At 44.3% G+C, this 18,932-nt stretch overlaps 1 protein-coding gene and 1 long non-coding RNA gene across 2 annotated transcripts in view; both read left to right on the plus strand.

Annotated features, from left to right (window-relative positions):
• Positions 1–18,932, plus strand: part of LOC143962110 (uncharacterized) — a 767,356-nt gene that overhangs the window by 618,376 nt on the left and 130,048 nt on the right. The gene's annotated exons all lie outside the window — the stretch shown is intronic.
• LOC143962820 (TRPM8 channel-associated factor homolog) overlaps positions 10,272–18,932 on the plus strand; it is a 56,653-nt gene continuing 47,992 nt past the window's right edge. The window contains exon 1 of the mRNA XM_077472296.1: positions 10,272–10,515. The gene's annotated coding sequence lies outside the window, so the exon portion shown is untranslated. The remainder of the gene's footprint in view (positions 10,516–18,932) is intronic.

The raw sequence follows: 18,932 nt of genomic DNA on the forward strand, positions 1-18,932 counted from the left end.
TAAAAAAACAAATGTCACTGTAAATATGTGAACTTAACCTACCTTAAAAGTGGACAGTGTCAGTCAGCAAAACAGTGGACAGTGGATGGTAGAAGTAGAGTAGTGGATGGCACCAGTATGAGAGTGGACACAATTGAAAACCTGGACTGTCCGGGTGAATCTCCGACAGGTGGCAACCCTAACTACTGCTTGCTTAACTCATTCCATTTAATCGAATGTAATGAGGAAGTGATATTTCGCCTCCTGCCTGCCTGCCTGTCAAATGCCTTCTAAAAAGCAATCCAAATGTGGATTTCTATTCAGAGGGCCCTACATGTGTAAATGAGCCCTATGTCTGTTCAGCCATTTCAGTATTTTCTGTCAACTCAGTAGATAACTGGGCACAGGAACAGGGCTATTATTGTTTACTTTGGGACTTTGCTGAGTAACCTCATGGTCTGCACCAATTACAAAAAAAACTTCCCTGGGCCCCATCTACTTAGCTGGGGGAAGGAACAGGACTATTTAGGGCCCTTTAACACTACTGTGCAGCAAAATCTGCAAGCAGCAAGATTCTTCTATGTTTCAGATGTGTTTCCTGTTGCGTTTCTGGTGCGTTTTTTGGGTTGCCTGTACCTTTGAAAAATGGACACGTGACCCAAAAACCCACCGAAAACTTGAATGGAAAGCTGCGTTTTTGGTGTGGTTTTTCAACACCGCACCAAATATGCAGCATGCACGACTTTTCAAAACGCACTTCACCCACAGCTCAGAGGTGTAAATCGTCCCCATTGCAAAGTAAAAACGCATCAGTATGAAAGAGGCTTTAGGCTACTTTCAGAGTGGCAATTAGAGCTGGTGCAAATTGTAACAGTTCCTGATGTGGCTCTCAGCAGCTAGGTGTGGCTGCTGGCCCCCTTCACTATACTGACATTTTGACAGTCCGGCATCCAGCAGCGATCAGCACAGGTAATTATTGGCCATTCAGAGAGGAACGAATAGCTGTGGCCCCTGATGAAATGTCATTATAGTGAAGGAGGCCTGCTGCCGCACCTACTCGCTAACAGCTGCCACAGGAATCTCTAATGCCTGCTGCTACTATTCCCACCAGCCCTAATCGCCAAGGTGAATGTAGCCATCAGCTGTTAGTGCTTTGCCTTCCTTGAACAGTTTAATTGCTAATTTACAGCACATTACTGGAGGTGGACTTTAAGAAAATTAGGGTAGGGAGGAAAAGAAGCTGGAGTTGGGCTGTAGGCAGTGGCGGCTGGTGCTCAAAATTTTTGGGGGGGTGCAAACAAACTGAAAAAAAACATCAATTGCAGCCACCGTGTGCATCAGTTGCTGCCAGTGTGCCCCCGGCCCGGCACTTACCAGTCTCGGGTCACGGTGATGGCCTCCACGCTCCCTCCGAGTCCTTTCAACACCGCACCAAATATGCAGCATGCACGACTTTTCAAAACGCACTTCACCCACAGCTCAGAGGTGTAAATCGTCCCCATTGCAAAGTAAAAACGCATCAGTATGAAAGAGGCTTTAGGCTACTTTCAGAGTGGCAATTAGAGCTGGTGCAAATTGTAACAGTTCCTGATGTGGCTCTCAGCAGCTAGGTGTGGCTGCTGGCCCCCTTCACTATACTGACATTTTGACAGTCCGGCATCCAGCAGCGATCAGCACAGGTAATTATTGGCCATTCAGAGAGGAACGAATAGCTGTGGCCCCTGATGAAATGTCATTATAGTGAAGGAGGCCTGCTGCCGCACCTACTCGCTAACAGCTGCCACAGGAATCTCTAATGCCTGCTGCTACTATTCCCACCAGCCCTAATCGCCAAGGTGAATGTAGCCATCAGCTGTTAGTGCTTTGCCTTCCTTGAACAGTTTAATTGCTAATTTACAGCACATTACTGGAGGTGGACTTTAAGAAAATTAGGGTAGGGAGGAAAAGAAGCTGGAGTTGGGCTGTAGGCAGTGGCGGCTGGTGCTCAAAATTTTTGGGGGGGTGCAAACAAACTGAAAAAAAACATCAATTGCAGCCACCGTGTGCATCAGTTGCTGCCAGTGTGCCCCCGGCCCGGCACTTACCAGTCTCGGGTCACGGTGATGGCCTCCACGCTCCCTCCGAGTCCTTGAGGTCTTCTCCTGTCCTCTGCTATGATTGGACGCCTGATAGGCGTCCAATCACAGCGCCTGTCGCTTCAGCCAATCAGGTGACAGGTAACCAGACCCGAGCATCCTGATTGGTTGAGAGGTGGGTCAGTGTTAGTAAAGCGATTTATTCGGTTCCCTAACACAACACTGTGTAAACAGCGAAAGCGCAGCATTGCACCTGCTGTTTACCAATTTGGAAGCCTTCTAGAGCCTATGGCTCTAATCGGGTGCTTCCAAAAACACCCGCCGGAACTGGAATTCAAATGCTGGACAAGGGGCTGGACACCTGAATAGGGGGCGGCAGTGGCAACCATAGATAGATTCATGCAATGCATGAATCTATCTATTGGTAATAGAGGGGTGCAGAAGAGAGGGGGGTGGCGCTCCTGCGCCCTTTATGGATGTACTGCCACTGCCTTTAGGCTTAGCTCACACTGGAGCCGGCTGAGGATTGCAGAGGAACGCTGTGCTCCCTGTTCTCCATTTCAGGAACAAATCTGGAATGAATCTATGCCTGAATTCTGCCCCGAAACAGAGCCAAAGATGCACAGTGCGCTCTTTGGCCACCCTGGAGATATGTGAACTGGTTCCATAGAGAGCCGGTCACATTCTCCTGCTATGCAAATTGGATGTGGGGAAACCCTCAATCAATTTGCATAGGCGTGACCCCAGCCTAAAGTGAACTGGACATTCCCTAAAACTTTCTAAGGTAACAAAAGATGCCGAAGTTGGTCAGGCACCTTAGCAGAACTAGATAAAGCTTATCAGGGAGCAGCGGAGTAATCCTTAATGCAGTGCTTCTGACAAATAAATCAGTCCCGACAATCCACCGGGGCATGTAAAAAAAAGCAGAAGGCGGAGGTCAATAGTATGGCAGAGGTAATATGTAATACAGAGGGTAACCATCAGTGGCCTACACACAGTCACAGGCAGCCCCTGTGCACATCAGTCTTGTCCATCCTGCCCCGCGCCCCCCCCCCCCCTTTCCCCAGGTTCACATCCTCACAGATCCACACAGGCAGCCCCTGAGTTCAGTTTTTTATCCACCATGCACCCCCACATCCTCCTCTTCCTCTTACCAGCAGAGATAAACAAGGCAACGACCCCCCATTAACTCCTCGCCTCCTAATCTAACAACCAGGTTACCAGGATACACGAGTCTGATCAGGCTGGCGAAAGAACAGAAGTAGTTAATCCTTATCTAGCAGCAGCAATCTTTATGTCACCCTCCAGACCTCCACTTCTCTATCAATCCAGCGGCATGTAATTGCTGGGAAATAAAAAAAGAAGAACCCCAGCAGGGATTCACACTGCGCTAGAATAAATGAAAAAAGGAAAAAGAAAAAAAGCAGCTAGGACAAGAGTTTAGATACACCAACTCAAGCTAATTTACAAAAAAAGAAGAAAAAGTGCAGAGCTAACAAAGCTAAATAGCTATTAGAAGATGCTCACAGTTAATTAAATTAATATTGTAAGTAACTAATGAAATATATTTATAATAATAAAAAAATATAAATAGAAAATTCACGTGACTTCCCTGTAGTGGTGAAAAAACTCTCAGTGAGTAAAACTAAGGCAAACACCCAAAAAAAAAGATTTAAATAAATAAATAAATAAGAAATTCATATAGCTTTCCTGTAATAGTGAAAAACTTTAGTAAGTAAAACTGAAGCAGACACTCACCAAATGAAAAACAAAAATTCATTCAAACTCTTGATAAAATAAATAAATCACGTGAATTTTCTATTTCTATTTTTTTATTATTATAAATATATTTCATAGTTACTTACAATATTAATTTAATTGTGAGTATCTTCTAATAGCTATTTAGCTTTGTTAGCGCTGCACTTTTTCTGCTTTTATGTAATTGCCAGGAACCGCAGCACAGGGATTACTTCACTTGAGCCTGAAAACCACCAATAGTCCCATCAAAGTAATCCTTGTACTGCGGTACCCGGCAATTACATGCCCCGGGAGATTAATATACGCAAGTGGGACTGGGACTATAGTTTAATTGTCGGGAGCCACTGTACAAGTTTTAGTGCTCTGCTGACTGATTTAACTAGTTCTGTTCCTTCCTCAGCCCCCAGCTGCTGCCCCAATAAGCACTAACTATGTTCCTTCCCCCGATCCCCAGCTTCCACTGTCCGATCTGAATGAATCATGTGTCTGGGATCCAGGGAGACTGAAAACTGGACACATGATTCAAAATCCGTACTGTCCGGGTGAATCCCAGACAGGTGGCAACGCTATATAGCAGCAGCTGACAAGCACTCATCTTATGGTTGCAGTGCAGCCCGGGGAGGCTAAAAGGCTTGTATTGATCTCACTTTATTGAGATCACATTCCCTCAGGTGAGATGATTCCTGGAGGGGGGGGGGGCACTTAGAGGTGATCTGTTGAGTGATCTTTGAGTATAAGGCTGGGTTCACACTGCAGCGATGCGGGAACGCCGCAAATCCGCGGCGGGTTCCTGCATCGCATGCCTCCCGGCGGCAGTTCACACTGCCCTATACGAACTGCTGGGAGTGTCAGTGATATGTTAATGACACCCCCAGATCAGTTCGCATATCACAGTGCGATCTGCAAACTCGGACAGGAATCGGATCACATGGTGTGAACACCCATGCGATCCGATTCTGCTGCGGACCAAAAAAAGGGTCCTGTGCGAGTTTGGGGCGGGTGCGATGCGAATTCAGCCATACTATCTGTATGGCTGAACTCGCATCGCACAGAGATCGGATGTGATTTGCACTACAGTGCGGTGCGAATCACATCCGGTTCTCGTAGCCGCAGCAGTGTGAACCCAGCCTTAATGAGAAATGGAGCACTCTTCTGAGCTGTCTGAGCCACTAGCAGGGAGTAAGAAGCACTCTGTGGGATATTGCAGCTCTTAATGGGAGGCTGCATCTTCGTTTTTTCATCACTGTTTCACTTTTATTATTTATAAAAAATTTTGCATGGACTATTCATTGTTTGCACTGATTGAATTAATTTATGTATATTTTGGTGTATTGAGCACTGTGATCCTATATTTTTTTTATAATTATTGTTATTATTATAATCATTCCATTACTTTGACCACTCCTTCCTGTGTCATGACCTATAATCTGTCCAGGAAGTCAGGCAGAAGTACTCTAGCAGTGTTTTTAACCACTTCAGATCCGCGCTATTGCCAAATGACGGAATTAGCGCGGACCTACATTTCCAGGACTACGTCTATTGACGTCGTCCTGGTTACGAGCGGCCTGCGCGCCCCCTGAGGGGCGCGCGCGGCGCGCTCTGTGATCGGCGAGTCCGTGAGACTCGCCTGATCACCGATCCGTGTAAGGGGTCGATCCCGACCCCTTATCACGTGATCAGCTGTCAGCCAATGACAGCTGATCATGTGATAGAACGGAGCCGGTAATCGGCTATTATTCCTCCTCGCGCTGACAGCGCGAGGAGAGAAAAAAAAAGCCGATCACCGGCGGCCGTGATCGGGACATCAGTCCCGATCACGGCCATCAATACAAGGGACCACCTGCCACCTGCCTGTGCCCACCTGCCTCCCGCAGTGCCATCCTGAAGTAAAATAAAAGAAAAAGTAAGTGCCCCCCGTCAGTGCCCCCTGTCAGTGCCCATAGTGCCCACAGTGCCACCCACAGTGCCACCCACAGTGCCACCCACAGTGCCACCCCACAGTGCCACCCACAGTGCCACCCAATCTGCCTCAAAGGTGCTGCACCCCAGTGCCGCCCATCAGTGCCCAGCAGTGCCGCCCATCAGTGCCCAGCAGTGCCGCCCATCAGTGCCCAGCAGTGCCACCTATCAGAGCCACCTATCAGAGCCACCTATCAGTGCCCATCAGTCCCATCTATCTGTGGTACCTATCAGTGCCCATCCGTGCCACCCATCCGTGCCACTTATCCGTGCCACCCATCCGTGCCATCTTATCTGTGCCCATCTTTGCCCATCAGTGCCGCCTTATCTGTGCCCATCGGTGCCGCCTTATCTGTGCCTATTAGTGCCGCCTTAACTATGCCTATCAGTGCCCACCAGTGCAGCCCATCAGTGCCCACCAATGCAGCCCATCAGTGCCCACCAATGCAGCCCATCAGTGCCCACCAATGCAGCCTATCAGTGCCGCCTAATCAGCGCACTTCAATGAAGGAGAAAAATGACCCGTTTGCAAAATTTTATAACAAACTATTAAAACATGATTTTTTTTTTTTTGCATCTTTTTTTGTTTGTTTAGCAAAAAATAAAACTCCGAGCTGTAACTAAATACCACCAAAAGAAAGCTCTATTTGTGGGAAAAAAATGATAAAAATTTCATTTGGGTACAGTGTTGTATGCCCGCGCAATTGTCACTCAAAGTGCATCAGCGCTGAAAGCTGAAAATTGGTCTGGGACTGAGGGGGGTTTAAGTGCCCAGTAAGCAAGTGGTTAAACAGCTATGAAGAGAGTAAGGTAAGCCTGTGTAGAATTAATGGAAAGCTGTTTTTTTTTGCAAAATAAGTACATTAATGCCATATTGGTACATAGGGGAGCTGGAAATTAGAATAAAAACGGTGAACTTGGCCCTTAACCACTTAAAGACCGCCGCATGTAGATATACATCGGGAGAATGGCATGTACAGGCACAAGCACGTACCCATACGTGCTTGCCTTCCAGCGGGTGAGGGGGTCAGATCGGATCCCCTCCCGCTGGCTGCGGCGGTCCGTTTCGCTTCAGGAGTGATCCGGGATGAGGGGATGGCCGTTGGTTTCTGGCCATCCCCTCTCGATCGCTCCTGGCCAATGAGAAGCTTCCCCCGCCTGTGTAGTGTAAACACAGGCAGGGAGGAAGTGATGTCACTCTCCTCGGGGTGGTCTTTTTGACCGGACTGTGAGGAGAGGACATAGTAAGTGCACCAACACTACACTGACATGTAGGTACACATAGGCACACTGTCACCCCGCGTTCACCGCCACTTTTTTATAGCGTTAGGTACCCCCATATACTACGTAATAAAGGTTTTAACTCCCTGATTGCCCCTAGAGTTAAACCTTTCACCAGCGATCACCGTATAAGTGTCACTGGTGATGCTGGTTAGCCAGTTCGTTTTTTAGTTATTTAGGTTCCCTGTCAGGTTTATATATAGCATCAGGGACCCCCATATACTACCTAACAAAGGTTTTAACCCCCTGATTGCCCCTAGTTAACCCTTTCACCCCCTTTTGCCAGTGTCACTAAGCAATAGTTTTTCTGATCGCTGCATTAGTGTCACTGGTGCCCGCTAGGTAGCTAGTTATTTTTTTAGGTTCACCGCCAGGTTTTTATAGCGTTAGGTACCCCCATATACTACCCAATAAAGGTTTTAACCCCCTGATTGCCCCTAGAGTTAACCCTTTCACCAGCGATCACCGTATAAGTGTCACTGGTGATGCTGGTTAGCCAGTTCGTTTTTTAGTTATTTAGGTTCCCTGTCAGGTTTATATATAGCATCAGGGACCCCCATATACTACCTAACAAAGGTTTTAACCCCCTGATTGCCCCTAGTTAACCCTTTCACCCCCTTTTGCCAGTGTCACTAAGCAATAGTTTTTCTGATCGCTGCATTAGTGTCACTGGTGCCCGCTAGGTAGCTAGTTATTTTTTTAGGTTCACCGCCAGGTTTTTATAGCGTTAGGTACCCCCATATACTACCCAATAAAGGTTTTAACCCCCTGATTGCCCCTAGAGTTAACCCTTTCACCAGCGATCACCGTATAAGTGTCACTGGTGACGCTGGTTAGCCAGTTAGTTATTTAGTTATTTAGATTCCCCGTCAGGTTTTTATATAGTGTCAGGGACCCCCATATACTACCTAATAAAGGTTTTAACCCCCTGATTGCCCCTAGTTAACCCTTTCACCCCCTTTTGCCAGTGTCACTAAGCAATCGTTTTTCTGATCGCTGCATTAGTGTCACTGGTGCCCGCTAGGTAGCTAGTTATTTTTTTAGGTTCACTGCCAGGTTTTTATAGCGTTAGGTACCCCCATATACTACCCAATAAAGGTTTTAACCCCCTGATTGCCCCTAGAGTTAACCCTTTCACCAGCGATCACCGTATAAGTGTCACTGGTGACACTGGTTAGCCAGTTAGTTATTTAGTTATTTAGGTTCCCTGTCAGGTTTTTATATAGCGTCAGGGACCCCCATATACTACCTAATAAAGGTTTTAACCCCCTGATTGCCCCTAGTTAACCCTTTCACCAGTGATCACCGTATAAGTGTTACGGGTGACTCTGGTTAGTTAGTTTGCTTTTTATAGCATCAGGGCACCCACCATTTATTACCCAATAAAGGTTTAACCCCCTGATCACCCGGCGGGTGATATCAATTAGGTTTTAGGGTCAGATAGGGTCTGCGTCACCCCAGGCAGCGCTAGGTTAGTGCCAGTACCGCTAACACCCACGCGCAAAGCATACACCTCCCGTAGTGGTATAGAATCTGAACAGATCAATATCTGATCTGATCAGATCTATACTAGCGTCCCCAGCAGTTTAGGGTTCCAAAAAAACGCATTGTTAGCGGGATCAGCCCAGATACCTGCTAGCACCTGCGTTTTGCCCCTCCGCCCAGCCCACCCAAGTGCAGTATCAATCGATCATTGTCACTTACAAAACACTAAACACATAACTGCAGTGTTCGCAGAGTCAGGCCTGATCCCTGCAATCGCTAACAGTTATTTTTTGGTAGCGTTTTATATTTAAATCCTGAAGGCGGTGCTTGGTTTTCGGGGTCCCGTACACGGCTAGGCTCCCAAAAAGTCCCACACATGTGTTATCCCCATACTCGGGAGAAGCAGCAGAATTTATTTTGTGGTGTAATTTCACTTATGCCCATAGCATGTGTGAGCAATATATCATTTAGTGACAACTTTGTGCAAAAAAAAAAAAAAAAAAAGTTTATAATATTCCCGCAACTTGTAGCAAAATATAAAATATTCCATGGACTCAACATGCCTCTCAGTAAATAGCTTGGGGTGTCTACTTTCCAAAATGGGGCCATTTGGGGGAGTTTTGTGTTATTTTGGTATTTTATGGCCTTCGAAACTGTGATAGGTAGTGAGGAGTGAAATCAAAAATTTGCACCCTTAGAAATCCTGAAGGCAGTGATTGGTTTTCGGGGTCCCGTACGTGGTTAGGCTCCCAAAAAGTCCCACACATGTGGTATCCCCATACTCAGGAGAATCAGCAGAATATATTTTGGGGTGTAATTCCACATATAACTATGGCATGTGTGAGCAATATATCATTTAGTGACTTTTTGTAAACTTGTTTTTTGTTTTTTTTTCAATGGGCTCAACATGCCCCTCAGCAATTTCCTTGGGGTGTCAACTTTCCAAAATGGGGTCATTTGGGGGGGGGGGGGTTTTGTACTGCCCTGCCATTTTAGCACCTCAAGAAATGAGATAGGCAGTCATAAATTAAAAGCTGTGTAAATTCCAGAAAATGTACTCTAGTTTGTAGATGCTATAACTTTTGCGCAAACCAATAAATATACGCTTATTTACATTTTTTTTTACTAAAGACATGTGGCTGAATACATTTCAGCCTAAATGTATGACTAAAATTGAGTTTATTCGATTTTTCTTATAACAAAACGTAGAAAATATCTTTTTTTTTTCAAAATTTCCAGTCTTTTTCCTATTATATCGTAAAAAATAAAAATCGCAGAGGCAATCAAATACCATCAAAAGAAAGCTATATTCGTGGGAAGAAAAGGACGCAAATTTCGTTTGGGTACAACATTACATGACCGCGCAATTACCAGTTAAAGCAGTGCAGTGCGAAATTGTAAAAAGACCTCTGGTCCTTAGGCTGACAATTGGTCCGGGGCTGAAGTGGTTAAAAATTACATTTGTCATTAGCACAGGAGTTTCTAGACATTTTACTCTGCTGCTGATAATACCAATGTACAGTGGAATTTGCAGCCCTCGTGTGGCCACCTAGCAGAAGTGCAGCCTCTGAAGGCGCTGTCGGGAATGAACCAATTTGTAAAAAATGTTATCACTCTGCATGGAGAGTGGGGGCCTCTAGTGGTCATCTAGAAGTTGTACAGCCCACAGGAAGGACGTGAACAGCTCGTATTTCATTTACAGTCTTGTGCTGTACATAGAAAGAAAAGTAGCTAACTCACTTCCTGATCTACAGTGACGTATCGGTCTGGGTTTACAAACCAGTTCTCCTAGTCCCAGTTCTCCTAGTTCATCCTCTCTGTCCTGTTATAATCCTCCCTTTGTTAGTGTGCTGGTATCTGCACAGTTCATCTATGGACTCCACCCAGTGTGAATGACTTATTAGACATCCCCTTACTGGAATGTTAAATCTAGACAGGGTTTGCTGGCTCCACTTCTGATCGTTTTCTTCTGCGACAGGTATGTATCTCTCTGCTCTGTGTTATATGTCTATACTAGATGACTTTATTCCCAAATTCTTTCATTCTATTATATACTGGTCATCAGGGCTGGACTGGGACAAAAAATTGGCCCTGGACTTCATCCAGACCAGCCCGCTTTAATTTTGCAAACAAGGACAAAAACAGTATATAAAACTATACGTAATTGTGCAAACATAAGTAGCATAACATAAGGAGTCCTCACTAACCTCTTTTTTTATTTCACTTATTCTCTATGTATTTTTCTCATCTTTCTCACATCACTGTGTGAAGTTGAGGGCGAGCCATTACTTTGTCACTGAAACCGGCCCACTGAGCCATCGGCCCACCGGGAAACTCCCTGTAGTCCCAATGGCCAGTACATGCCTGCTGGTCATCCGTTTATAATCAATGGAGCCAATGATGCTTATTTATGGGAACCTGCCAATATTGTAAGGGTTATTATGTATATTCAACATATTCTAAAAGGTTAAGCTCCTGTCTAATGGTTCGTACACACCACAAAATTGTACAACAGATTTTTTTTTTTTTTTTTTGCATGCTAGTCTCCATATCGAAAATGAAGAGTTTACTAATGCGAGGGAAATTCTTGTACGACAGAATAAAAATTCGGAAGTGATGTGTTGTAGTGTATTTGTATTGTATTTTTGAATGACAACTGAACTGATTAAACTAAAATCATACGATCTGGTATCGTACGAGATAAATGTTTATGCTTGTCTGATTGGATAATATCAGATGAACTGTCATGATCAGCTCTCGAAAGCTCTGTACTAACAATCAGATTATCATACGATCGATTTGAAAGCTGTTATTTTTGTCCGATTTTTGGACTGTGTGTAAAGGCCATTAGGCTGACCACCATTCACTGTGTGAATTTCAGCCGGTTCCTGATGACAAAATTTGCTATGTGAAATATTGACAGGTGAACAGTCAGCTGTCGTCAATGAAATGCAGCTGCTGTCCAGGTATTCTGACTTCCACTGGTGGCAGCTGTCAGAATACAATGGCCCAGCAGGAGGGTTTCCTTAAAGTATTTGTAAAGGCACAAGGTTTTGTACTTGCATGCATTCTGTGCATGCAGATAAAAAACTTGTGTGTACCAGCCCCCCCAATAATTACTTGAGTCCCCTCTCGATCCAGCGATGCCCATGAGAGCCTTGCCTCTCTGGGGACTCGCATTCCTGATTGGTTTTTGGCAGCAGCAGGAGCCATTGGCTCCCATTGCTGTCAATCACAGCCAGTGAGCCAATCAGGTGAAGAAGGAGGCAGGGAGGAGCCTCGGCTCTGTGTGTGAATGGACACACACAGAGCCGTGGGTCGGGAGCATGTCTGCTTGGGTGTCCCCAGAGCAAGCTGTTTGATGTGGAGGCACCTGGCAGGAGGGAGGAGTCAGGAGCGATGGCAGGGAACCCGAGAAGAGGAGGATACAGGCTGCTCTGTGCAAAACCCCTACACAGAGCAGGTAAGTATAACATATTTGTTATTTTTAACCACTTGCCGACCAGCCGCCACAGTTTTACTGCTGCAGAATGGCACGGCTGGGTGAAACAACGTTACCTTACTTGGCTTCACCTTTTTGCCACTAGGGGTGCACGTGCCCGCAGTGTGTGCCTGGAGCTGATGCAAGTGCCCGACGGGCGCGATGACCACCGGGCTCCCACAATCGCTCGTGAAAGAGCGAGAATTGGGATCTTTCAGGACCGGGATCTTTCCTGGTTCTTTCAGGGGAGTAGAGACAAAGTATGAACACCGATCTCTTTCTCCTCCTAGACAGTCTCATCCCCCCTACAGTTAGAACACAGTGAGGGATAACAGTTAACCCCTTGATCGCCCCGTAGTGTTAACCCCTTCCCTGCCAGTGACATTGTTACAGTAATCAGTGCATTTTTATAGCACCGATCGCTGTATAATTGTCAGTGGTCCCAAAAATGTGTCAAAAATGTCTGATATGTACGCCTAAAAATCGCAGATCGCCGCCATTACTAGTAAAAAAAAATTATAATAATAAAAATGGCATAAATCTATGCCCTAATTTGTAGAAGCTATAACTTTTGCACAAACCAATCAATAAACGCTTATTGCTATTTTTTTTTTTATACCAAAAATATGTAGAAGAATACATATCGACCTAAACTGAGGAAAAAAATAATATTTTTTTGATATTTATTAGAGCAAAAAGTAAAAGATATTATGTTTTTTTCAAAATTGTTGCTCTTTTTTTGTTTATAGTGCAAAAAATAAAAATCGCAGAGGCGATCAAATACCACCAAAAGAAAGCTCTATTTGTGGAAAAAAAGGATGTCAATTTTGTTGGGGTACAATATCGCACGACCGCGCAATTGTCAGTTAAGTGAGACACAGTGTCGTATCGCCAAAAATGGCCTGGTCATTGAGCAGCCAAATCTTCCGGGCTGAAGTGATTAAAAACAAAACTTTTCGTATCACTTTAACAGCATGGATTGAGGATAATTTTTGTTTGTTATCATTTATTTATTTTGTATAGCCTGCAAACTGAAAGTATGTTTAAACCCCTTACCTTACCACACAGGGGGCGATGCGAGGCGACACCGACTTGCCTCGCCGCGACCTGCCGCGACCTCAGCGGCGACTTGCAAATGACTTCTGTATAGAAGTCAATGCAAGTCGCCCCGAGGTCGCCCAAAAGTAGTACAGGAACCTTTTTTCTGAGTCGGAGCGACTCGAGTCGCTCCTCTTAGAACGGTTCCATTGTACAGAACGGGGGCGACTTGTCAGGTCGCGGCACGGCAAGTCGTGTCGCCTCGTGTCGCCCCCTGTGTGAACCGGCCCTAAAACAACACAGTCAGCCTAAAATAGAAATGAAAGGAAAAACATTTGTGTATAGATATAAAAAAAAATAAAAAACATTCTAAACACCTCATTCCCTCTGTTCTCAGCTGCATAAAAGCTGGCTAGGGGGATAAACAGCAGTGCACTGAACTTCCCTGCACTTGTGGATCAGTGTGAAAGCAGCCTAAAACAACGGGTTTGACTACTTCACCTGGCCCATTAACACCGCTAGTAGATAATCCTGACTTTATACCAGGCATGCATAAACCTATCCGGCACTTTATATGTGGGAATCTGCCCTTATTAGCCACTCATTGTCTTGAGGGTAATAAGATTAAATCAATGTTGGACTTACAACATACTTTGGGTTTAACCGTTTCGGGGCAATGGACGTATAGACAAATACATGATTATATTTTGAGCCCGCGGAGGATCAAACATTTTATACGACCATTAACGCCTTTTGAGGCGGTTTGCCTTCGTGCCAAGGCTTCTACGAAAAATATCTCTCTCACGTATGCGTGGTTACAACCCGCAGCACGTCTGGAACCTAATAAACATAAGCTTTTCTGGGAAGCAGCATTAAATGCATCATTTACAAACGACCAATGGCTACAGGCATGTGTATTTGCTCATAAATGTGCAATTAGCACTAGATTACAGGAAACTTCTTTTAAACTTCTGACGAATTGGTATAACACGCCAGTTAAATTGCATAAGTGGTTCCCCGATGTTCCAGACCTATGTTGGCGTTGTAATCAAGCTAAGGGCACTTTACAACATATATGGTGGGAGTGTGACCTAATCAGACCATTTTGGGGCCAAGTGATTAGTATTATACAACAAATAACTGATACACAGATCCCCCTTGACGCTAAATGTTGTCTACTACATATTACTGACCTTTCTATGAGTAAATATAAAAAATCGCTGATTAGATTTCTTCTAACTGCCGCCAAGACAGTGATACCGAGATATTGGAGGAACACTATGACTCCCTCAATTATGGAATGGCTGGGGGAGATAGGATATTTGCATAAAATGGAAGAAATTAGGGCTATAGCCCATGAAAGCATGGGCAAGTATATAGTTATATGGCGACCTTGGGTAGTGTTTAGCAATTCCTCTGTAAACGCCTTTTTGATACAAACATGAGGTGGAGGGGGCGCTGTGTGTTCGGGCTAGCAATGCCCGCTTGATTATTTAGGGACAATTGTATTGTCCTTTTTTTTTTTTTTTTTTTTTTTTTGTTTTGTTTTTGTTTTTATATCTATTAGTCACATTTGGCCTTTGTATGATAGGCAATGGGGTGTATTTAGAGTGGTATAAAGTTATAAGGCAGATACGCCGGGATAGGCTTTTACAACCCATTGATATATATGTTTAGATCCTATTGACGCTTTGGGAATGGTAGGGTACCTACCCTTTTACTAATGGGCCTTTCCATTTTTTTTTTTTTTTTTTGGAGGGGCTTATTAGTCTAATAGGGATCTTCTGTCAATCTGTTTATATGCAAACAAGAGGACTAAAAGTATGAGTTTGAGTCTGTAACGCTATTGTTACCCTATGGTACACACAGGCAATTGTATTTGCGCTTGTTATGTATTGCTATATTTGTATTGTAACTGGCTATTTCTTTAATAAAATCTAATTGTAAAAAAAAAAAAACATTTGTGTATAGATATAAAAAAAAATAAAAAACATTCTAAACACCTCATTCCCTCTGTTCTCAGCTGCATAAAAGCTGGCTAGGGGGATAAACAGCAGTGCACTGAACTTCCCTGCACTTGTGGATCAGTGTGAAAGCAGCCTAATAACACTTTTTTTATAAGTGCTAATTTGCCCATTGCAAAAAGGGCAGTGTATGTGATTTTATTACACTGACCTTTTCCTCTTCCAGCTTTGCAGTTGATATCACTCTGCCTGGGACAGGTGCCAATGCTTCAGAGGAAGCATCATCTTATGTGGTTCCTGCTCCCTTCGTGGACACCTGAGACAGTGACTATCATTTATCTAGTGCAGAAAAATGCAAGTCACTGCATTAACCACTTGACCACTGGGCACTTAAACACCCTTAATAACCAGACCAATTTTCAGCTTTCGGTGCTCTCACATTTTGAATGACAATTACTCAGTCATGCAACACTGGACCTATATGAAATTTTTGTCCTTTTTTTCACACAAATGGAGCTTTCTTTTGGTGGTATTTAATCACCGCTGGGTTTTTTATTTTTTGTGCTATAAAAGAAAAAATACAGAAAATTCTGTAAAAAAAATGAATTTTTCTTCATTTCTGTTATAAAATTTAGCAGATTAGTAATTTTTTCTTTATAAATTTTGGCCAAAATTTATACCACTACATATCTTTGGTAAAAATAAGTACAAATTGGTGGATATTATTTGGTCTTTGTGAAAGTTATAGAGTCCAAAAGCTGTGGTGCCAATATCTGAAAATTGATCACACCTGAAGTACTGACGGCCTATTTCAATTCTTGAGACCCTAACATGCCAGAAAAGTACAAATACCCCCCAAATGACCCCTTTTTGGAAAGAAGACATTCCAAGGTATTTAGTAAGAGGCATGATGAGTTTTTTGAAGTTGTCATTTTTTCCCACAATTCTTTGCAAAATCAAGATTTTTTTTACTTTCTTTTTTTTTTCACAAAATTGTCATATTTATTTCTCACACAGCATATGCATACCACAAATTACACCCCAAAACACATTCTGCTATTACTCCCGTGTACGGCGATACCACATGTGTGAGACTTTTACACAGTGCGGCCACATACAGAGGCCCAACATGCAGGGAGCGCCATCAGGCGTTCTGGAGCACCCAGGACAATTCTGACATTTCTCTCCTACATGTAAAAATCATCATTTATTTGCTAGAAAATTACATCGAATCCCAAAACATTATATATGTTTTTTTAGCAAACACCCTGGAGAATACAATGGTGGTCGTTGCAACTTTTTATCTCGCACGGTATTTGCGCAGCAATTTTTCGAATGCTTTTTTTTGGAAAAAAAACTGTTTTGTGCTTAAAAAAAAAAAAACACAGTAAAGTTAGCCCAATTTTTACATAATGTGAAAGATGAAGTTACACAGAGTAAATCGATACCTAACATGTCACTCTTCAAAATTGCACAGGCTCGTGGAATAGCGCCAAACGTCGCTACTTAAAAATCCCCATAGGCGACAATTTAATTTTTTTTTTTACTGGTTATATGTTTTGAGTTACAGAGGAGGTCTAGGGCTAGAATTATTGCTCTCGCTCCAACGTACACAGCGATACCTCACATGTGTGGTTTGAACACCGTTTTCATATGTGGGCGGGACTTACGTATGCGTTCGCTTCTGCATGCGAGCACATGGGGACAGGGGCGCTTTAAAAAAATAAATAAAAATTTATTGTTCATTTTACTTTATTTATTTTAGTTTGACATTTTTTTCCCCAAAAATAAATTTTTTGATCACTTTTATTCCTATTACAAGGAATGTAAACATCCCTTGTAATAGGAATATGGCATGACAGGTCCTCTTTACAGTGAGATGTGGGGTCAATAAGACCCCGCATCTCACCTCTAAGCTGGGAAGCCTGAAAAAAAAAAAAAAAAAGATTCTGGATTTGATAGTATTGGCGAGTCGGTAGAAGCACCGGAGGGCTGCGGGAGGGGGGGGGGGTGTCTATGGCTGGGTATTGCAGGGTATCACCGACTATGGCTGGGTATGGCTGGGTATATCAGAGTATGGCTGGGTATCTCAGAGTATGGCGTTGCAGAGTATTGCGTTGCAGAGCATTGCAGGATATTGGAGGGTGTTGCAGAGCATTGCAGAGTGTTGCACGGTATTGGCGGGTGTTGCAGAGCATTGCAGAGTGTTGCAGGGTATTGGTGGGTGTTGCAGAGCATTGCAGAGTGTTGCAGAGCATTGCAGATTGTTGCAGGGTATTGGCGGGTGTTGCAGAGCGTTGCAGGGTATTGCAGAGTATTGCAGGGTAATGCAGAGTATTGCAGAGTATTGCAGGGTATTGCAGAGTATTGCAGGGTATTGCGGGGTATTGCAGGGTATTGCAGAGTATTGCAGGGTATTGCAGGGTATTGCAGGGTATTGCAGAGTATTGCAGGGTATTGCAGGGTATTGCAGGGTATTGCAGGGTAATTGCAGGGTATTGCAGAGTAATGCAGGGTAATGCAGAGTAATGGCAGGGTATTGCAGAGTAATGGCAGGGTATTGCAGAGTAATGGCAGGGTAATGCAGAGTATTGCAGTGTAATGCAGACTATTGCAGGGTATTGCAGGGTATTGCAGAGTAATGCAGAGTAATGCAGAGTATTGCAGGGTATTGCAGGGTATTGCAGAGTAATGCAGAGTAATGGCAGGGTATTGCAGAGTATTTGCAGGGAATTGAGGGGTTAATTTTCGGTGAGCAGCGATGTGGGCACTGCAGATGCAGCCCACATCGCTGCTGACACCGATCTCTTCCCCCTCCGCTGTTCCGATCGGTACAGAGAGGGGGAGGGAGGGTTTGTTTACAAGTGATCACTCCGTCATTTGATGGAGCGATCACGTGGTAAACGGCCGCGGCGAGCGGACGTTTACCGTGATCCGTGATGCGCCGGGTCCTGCGGACCCGGAGGTCACGGATGCTCTCGAGTGCGCGCCCCAGGGGGCGCGCGAGAGCGGAATTCTGGGAGGACGTCATATGACGGCCTCCCACAGTTAAGAAACCGCCCTGAAGCCGTCATTCGGCTATAGGGCGGTTATTAAGTAGTTAAAGTGGTTGTAAACCCTTACAAACCACTTTGACCTACAGGTAAGTCTAGATTAAGGCTTACCTGTAGGTCCAAGAAATATCTCCTAAACCGTATAGGTTTAGGAGATATTTACCTGAAGAATGCGCCGTAGACAGCAGTGCGCAGGCGCACTGGGTAAGCTGCAGATCGCGGCGATATGCCGCGAGTGTCGTCTCCCGTGCGCATGTGCGGGAGTGATGTCATCGCTACTCCAGCGAATCACAGCGCCGGAGCAGCGAAACCCACGGAGACCCACCAAGAAGATGGACGCTCGGAACTACAGGGGACAGCGGTGACTTTGCTGGCTCCTGTGTCAGGTAAGTGACGATGCATAGTAGTCCATTATGTTTTACCTTTGCAGGGAATGAAAGAGGAAGTTAACCCATCAGGGTTTACTTCCTCTGTAATTGTGAACAAACCCCCAACTGTTCATGGAATTCAAGGCACACAACATTTTGCTACTAGTAGCAAACCCATCTAAAAGTTTAATCCACACCTATAGATTCTTGAATAATTAATTATTCAACATTGTTACTGGTTAACTTTTCTGGTTCTTTCTGGTTAACTTTCAGGTGCAATATAGATATGGAACATCAAGGATTGTGACCTTGAATCAATATTATGTTAAATTGGATGAATCAATGTATAGTAATAGGCTCTATACACAATGGTAATGCACTGACTTAAAGGTATTATGTAGGAGTGCTTTGGTATGAGTACGTGTGGGGAATAGTTCATAATCACCACTAGGGATGAGACGAACACCCCCCGGTTTGGTTTGTACCAGAAC

This window comes from Lithobates pipiens, unplaced genomic scaffold, assembly GCF_037356315.1.
Source record: "Lithobates pipiens isolate NorthernLeopardFrog02 unplaced genomic scaffold, aLitPip1_a1.2 Scaffold_8, whole genome shotgun sequence".
Taxonomy (NCBI): domain Eukaryota; kingdom Metazoa; phylum Chordata; class Amphibia; order Anura; family Ranidae; genus Lithobates; species Lithobates pipiens.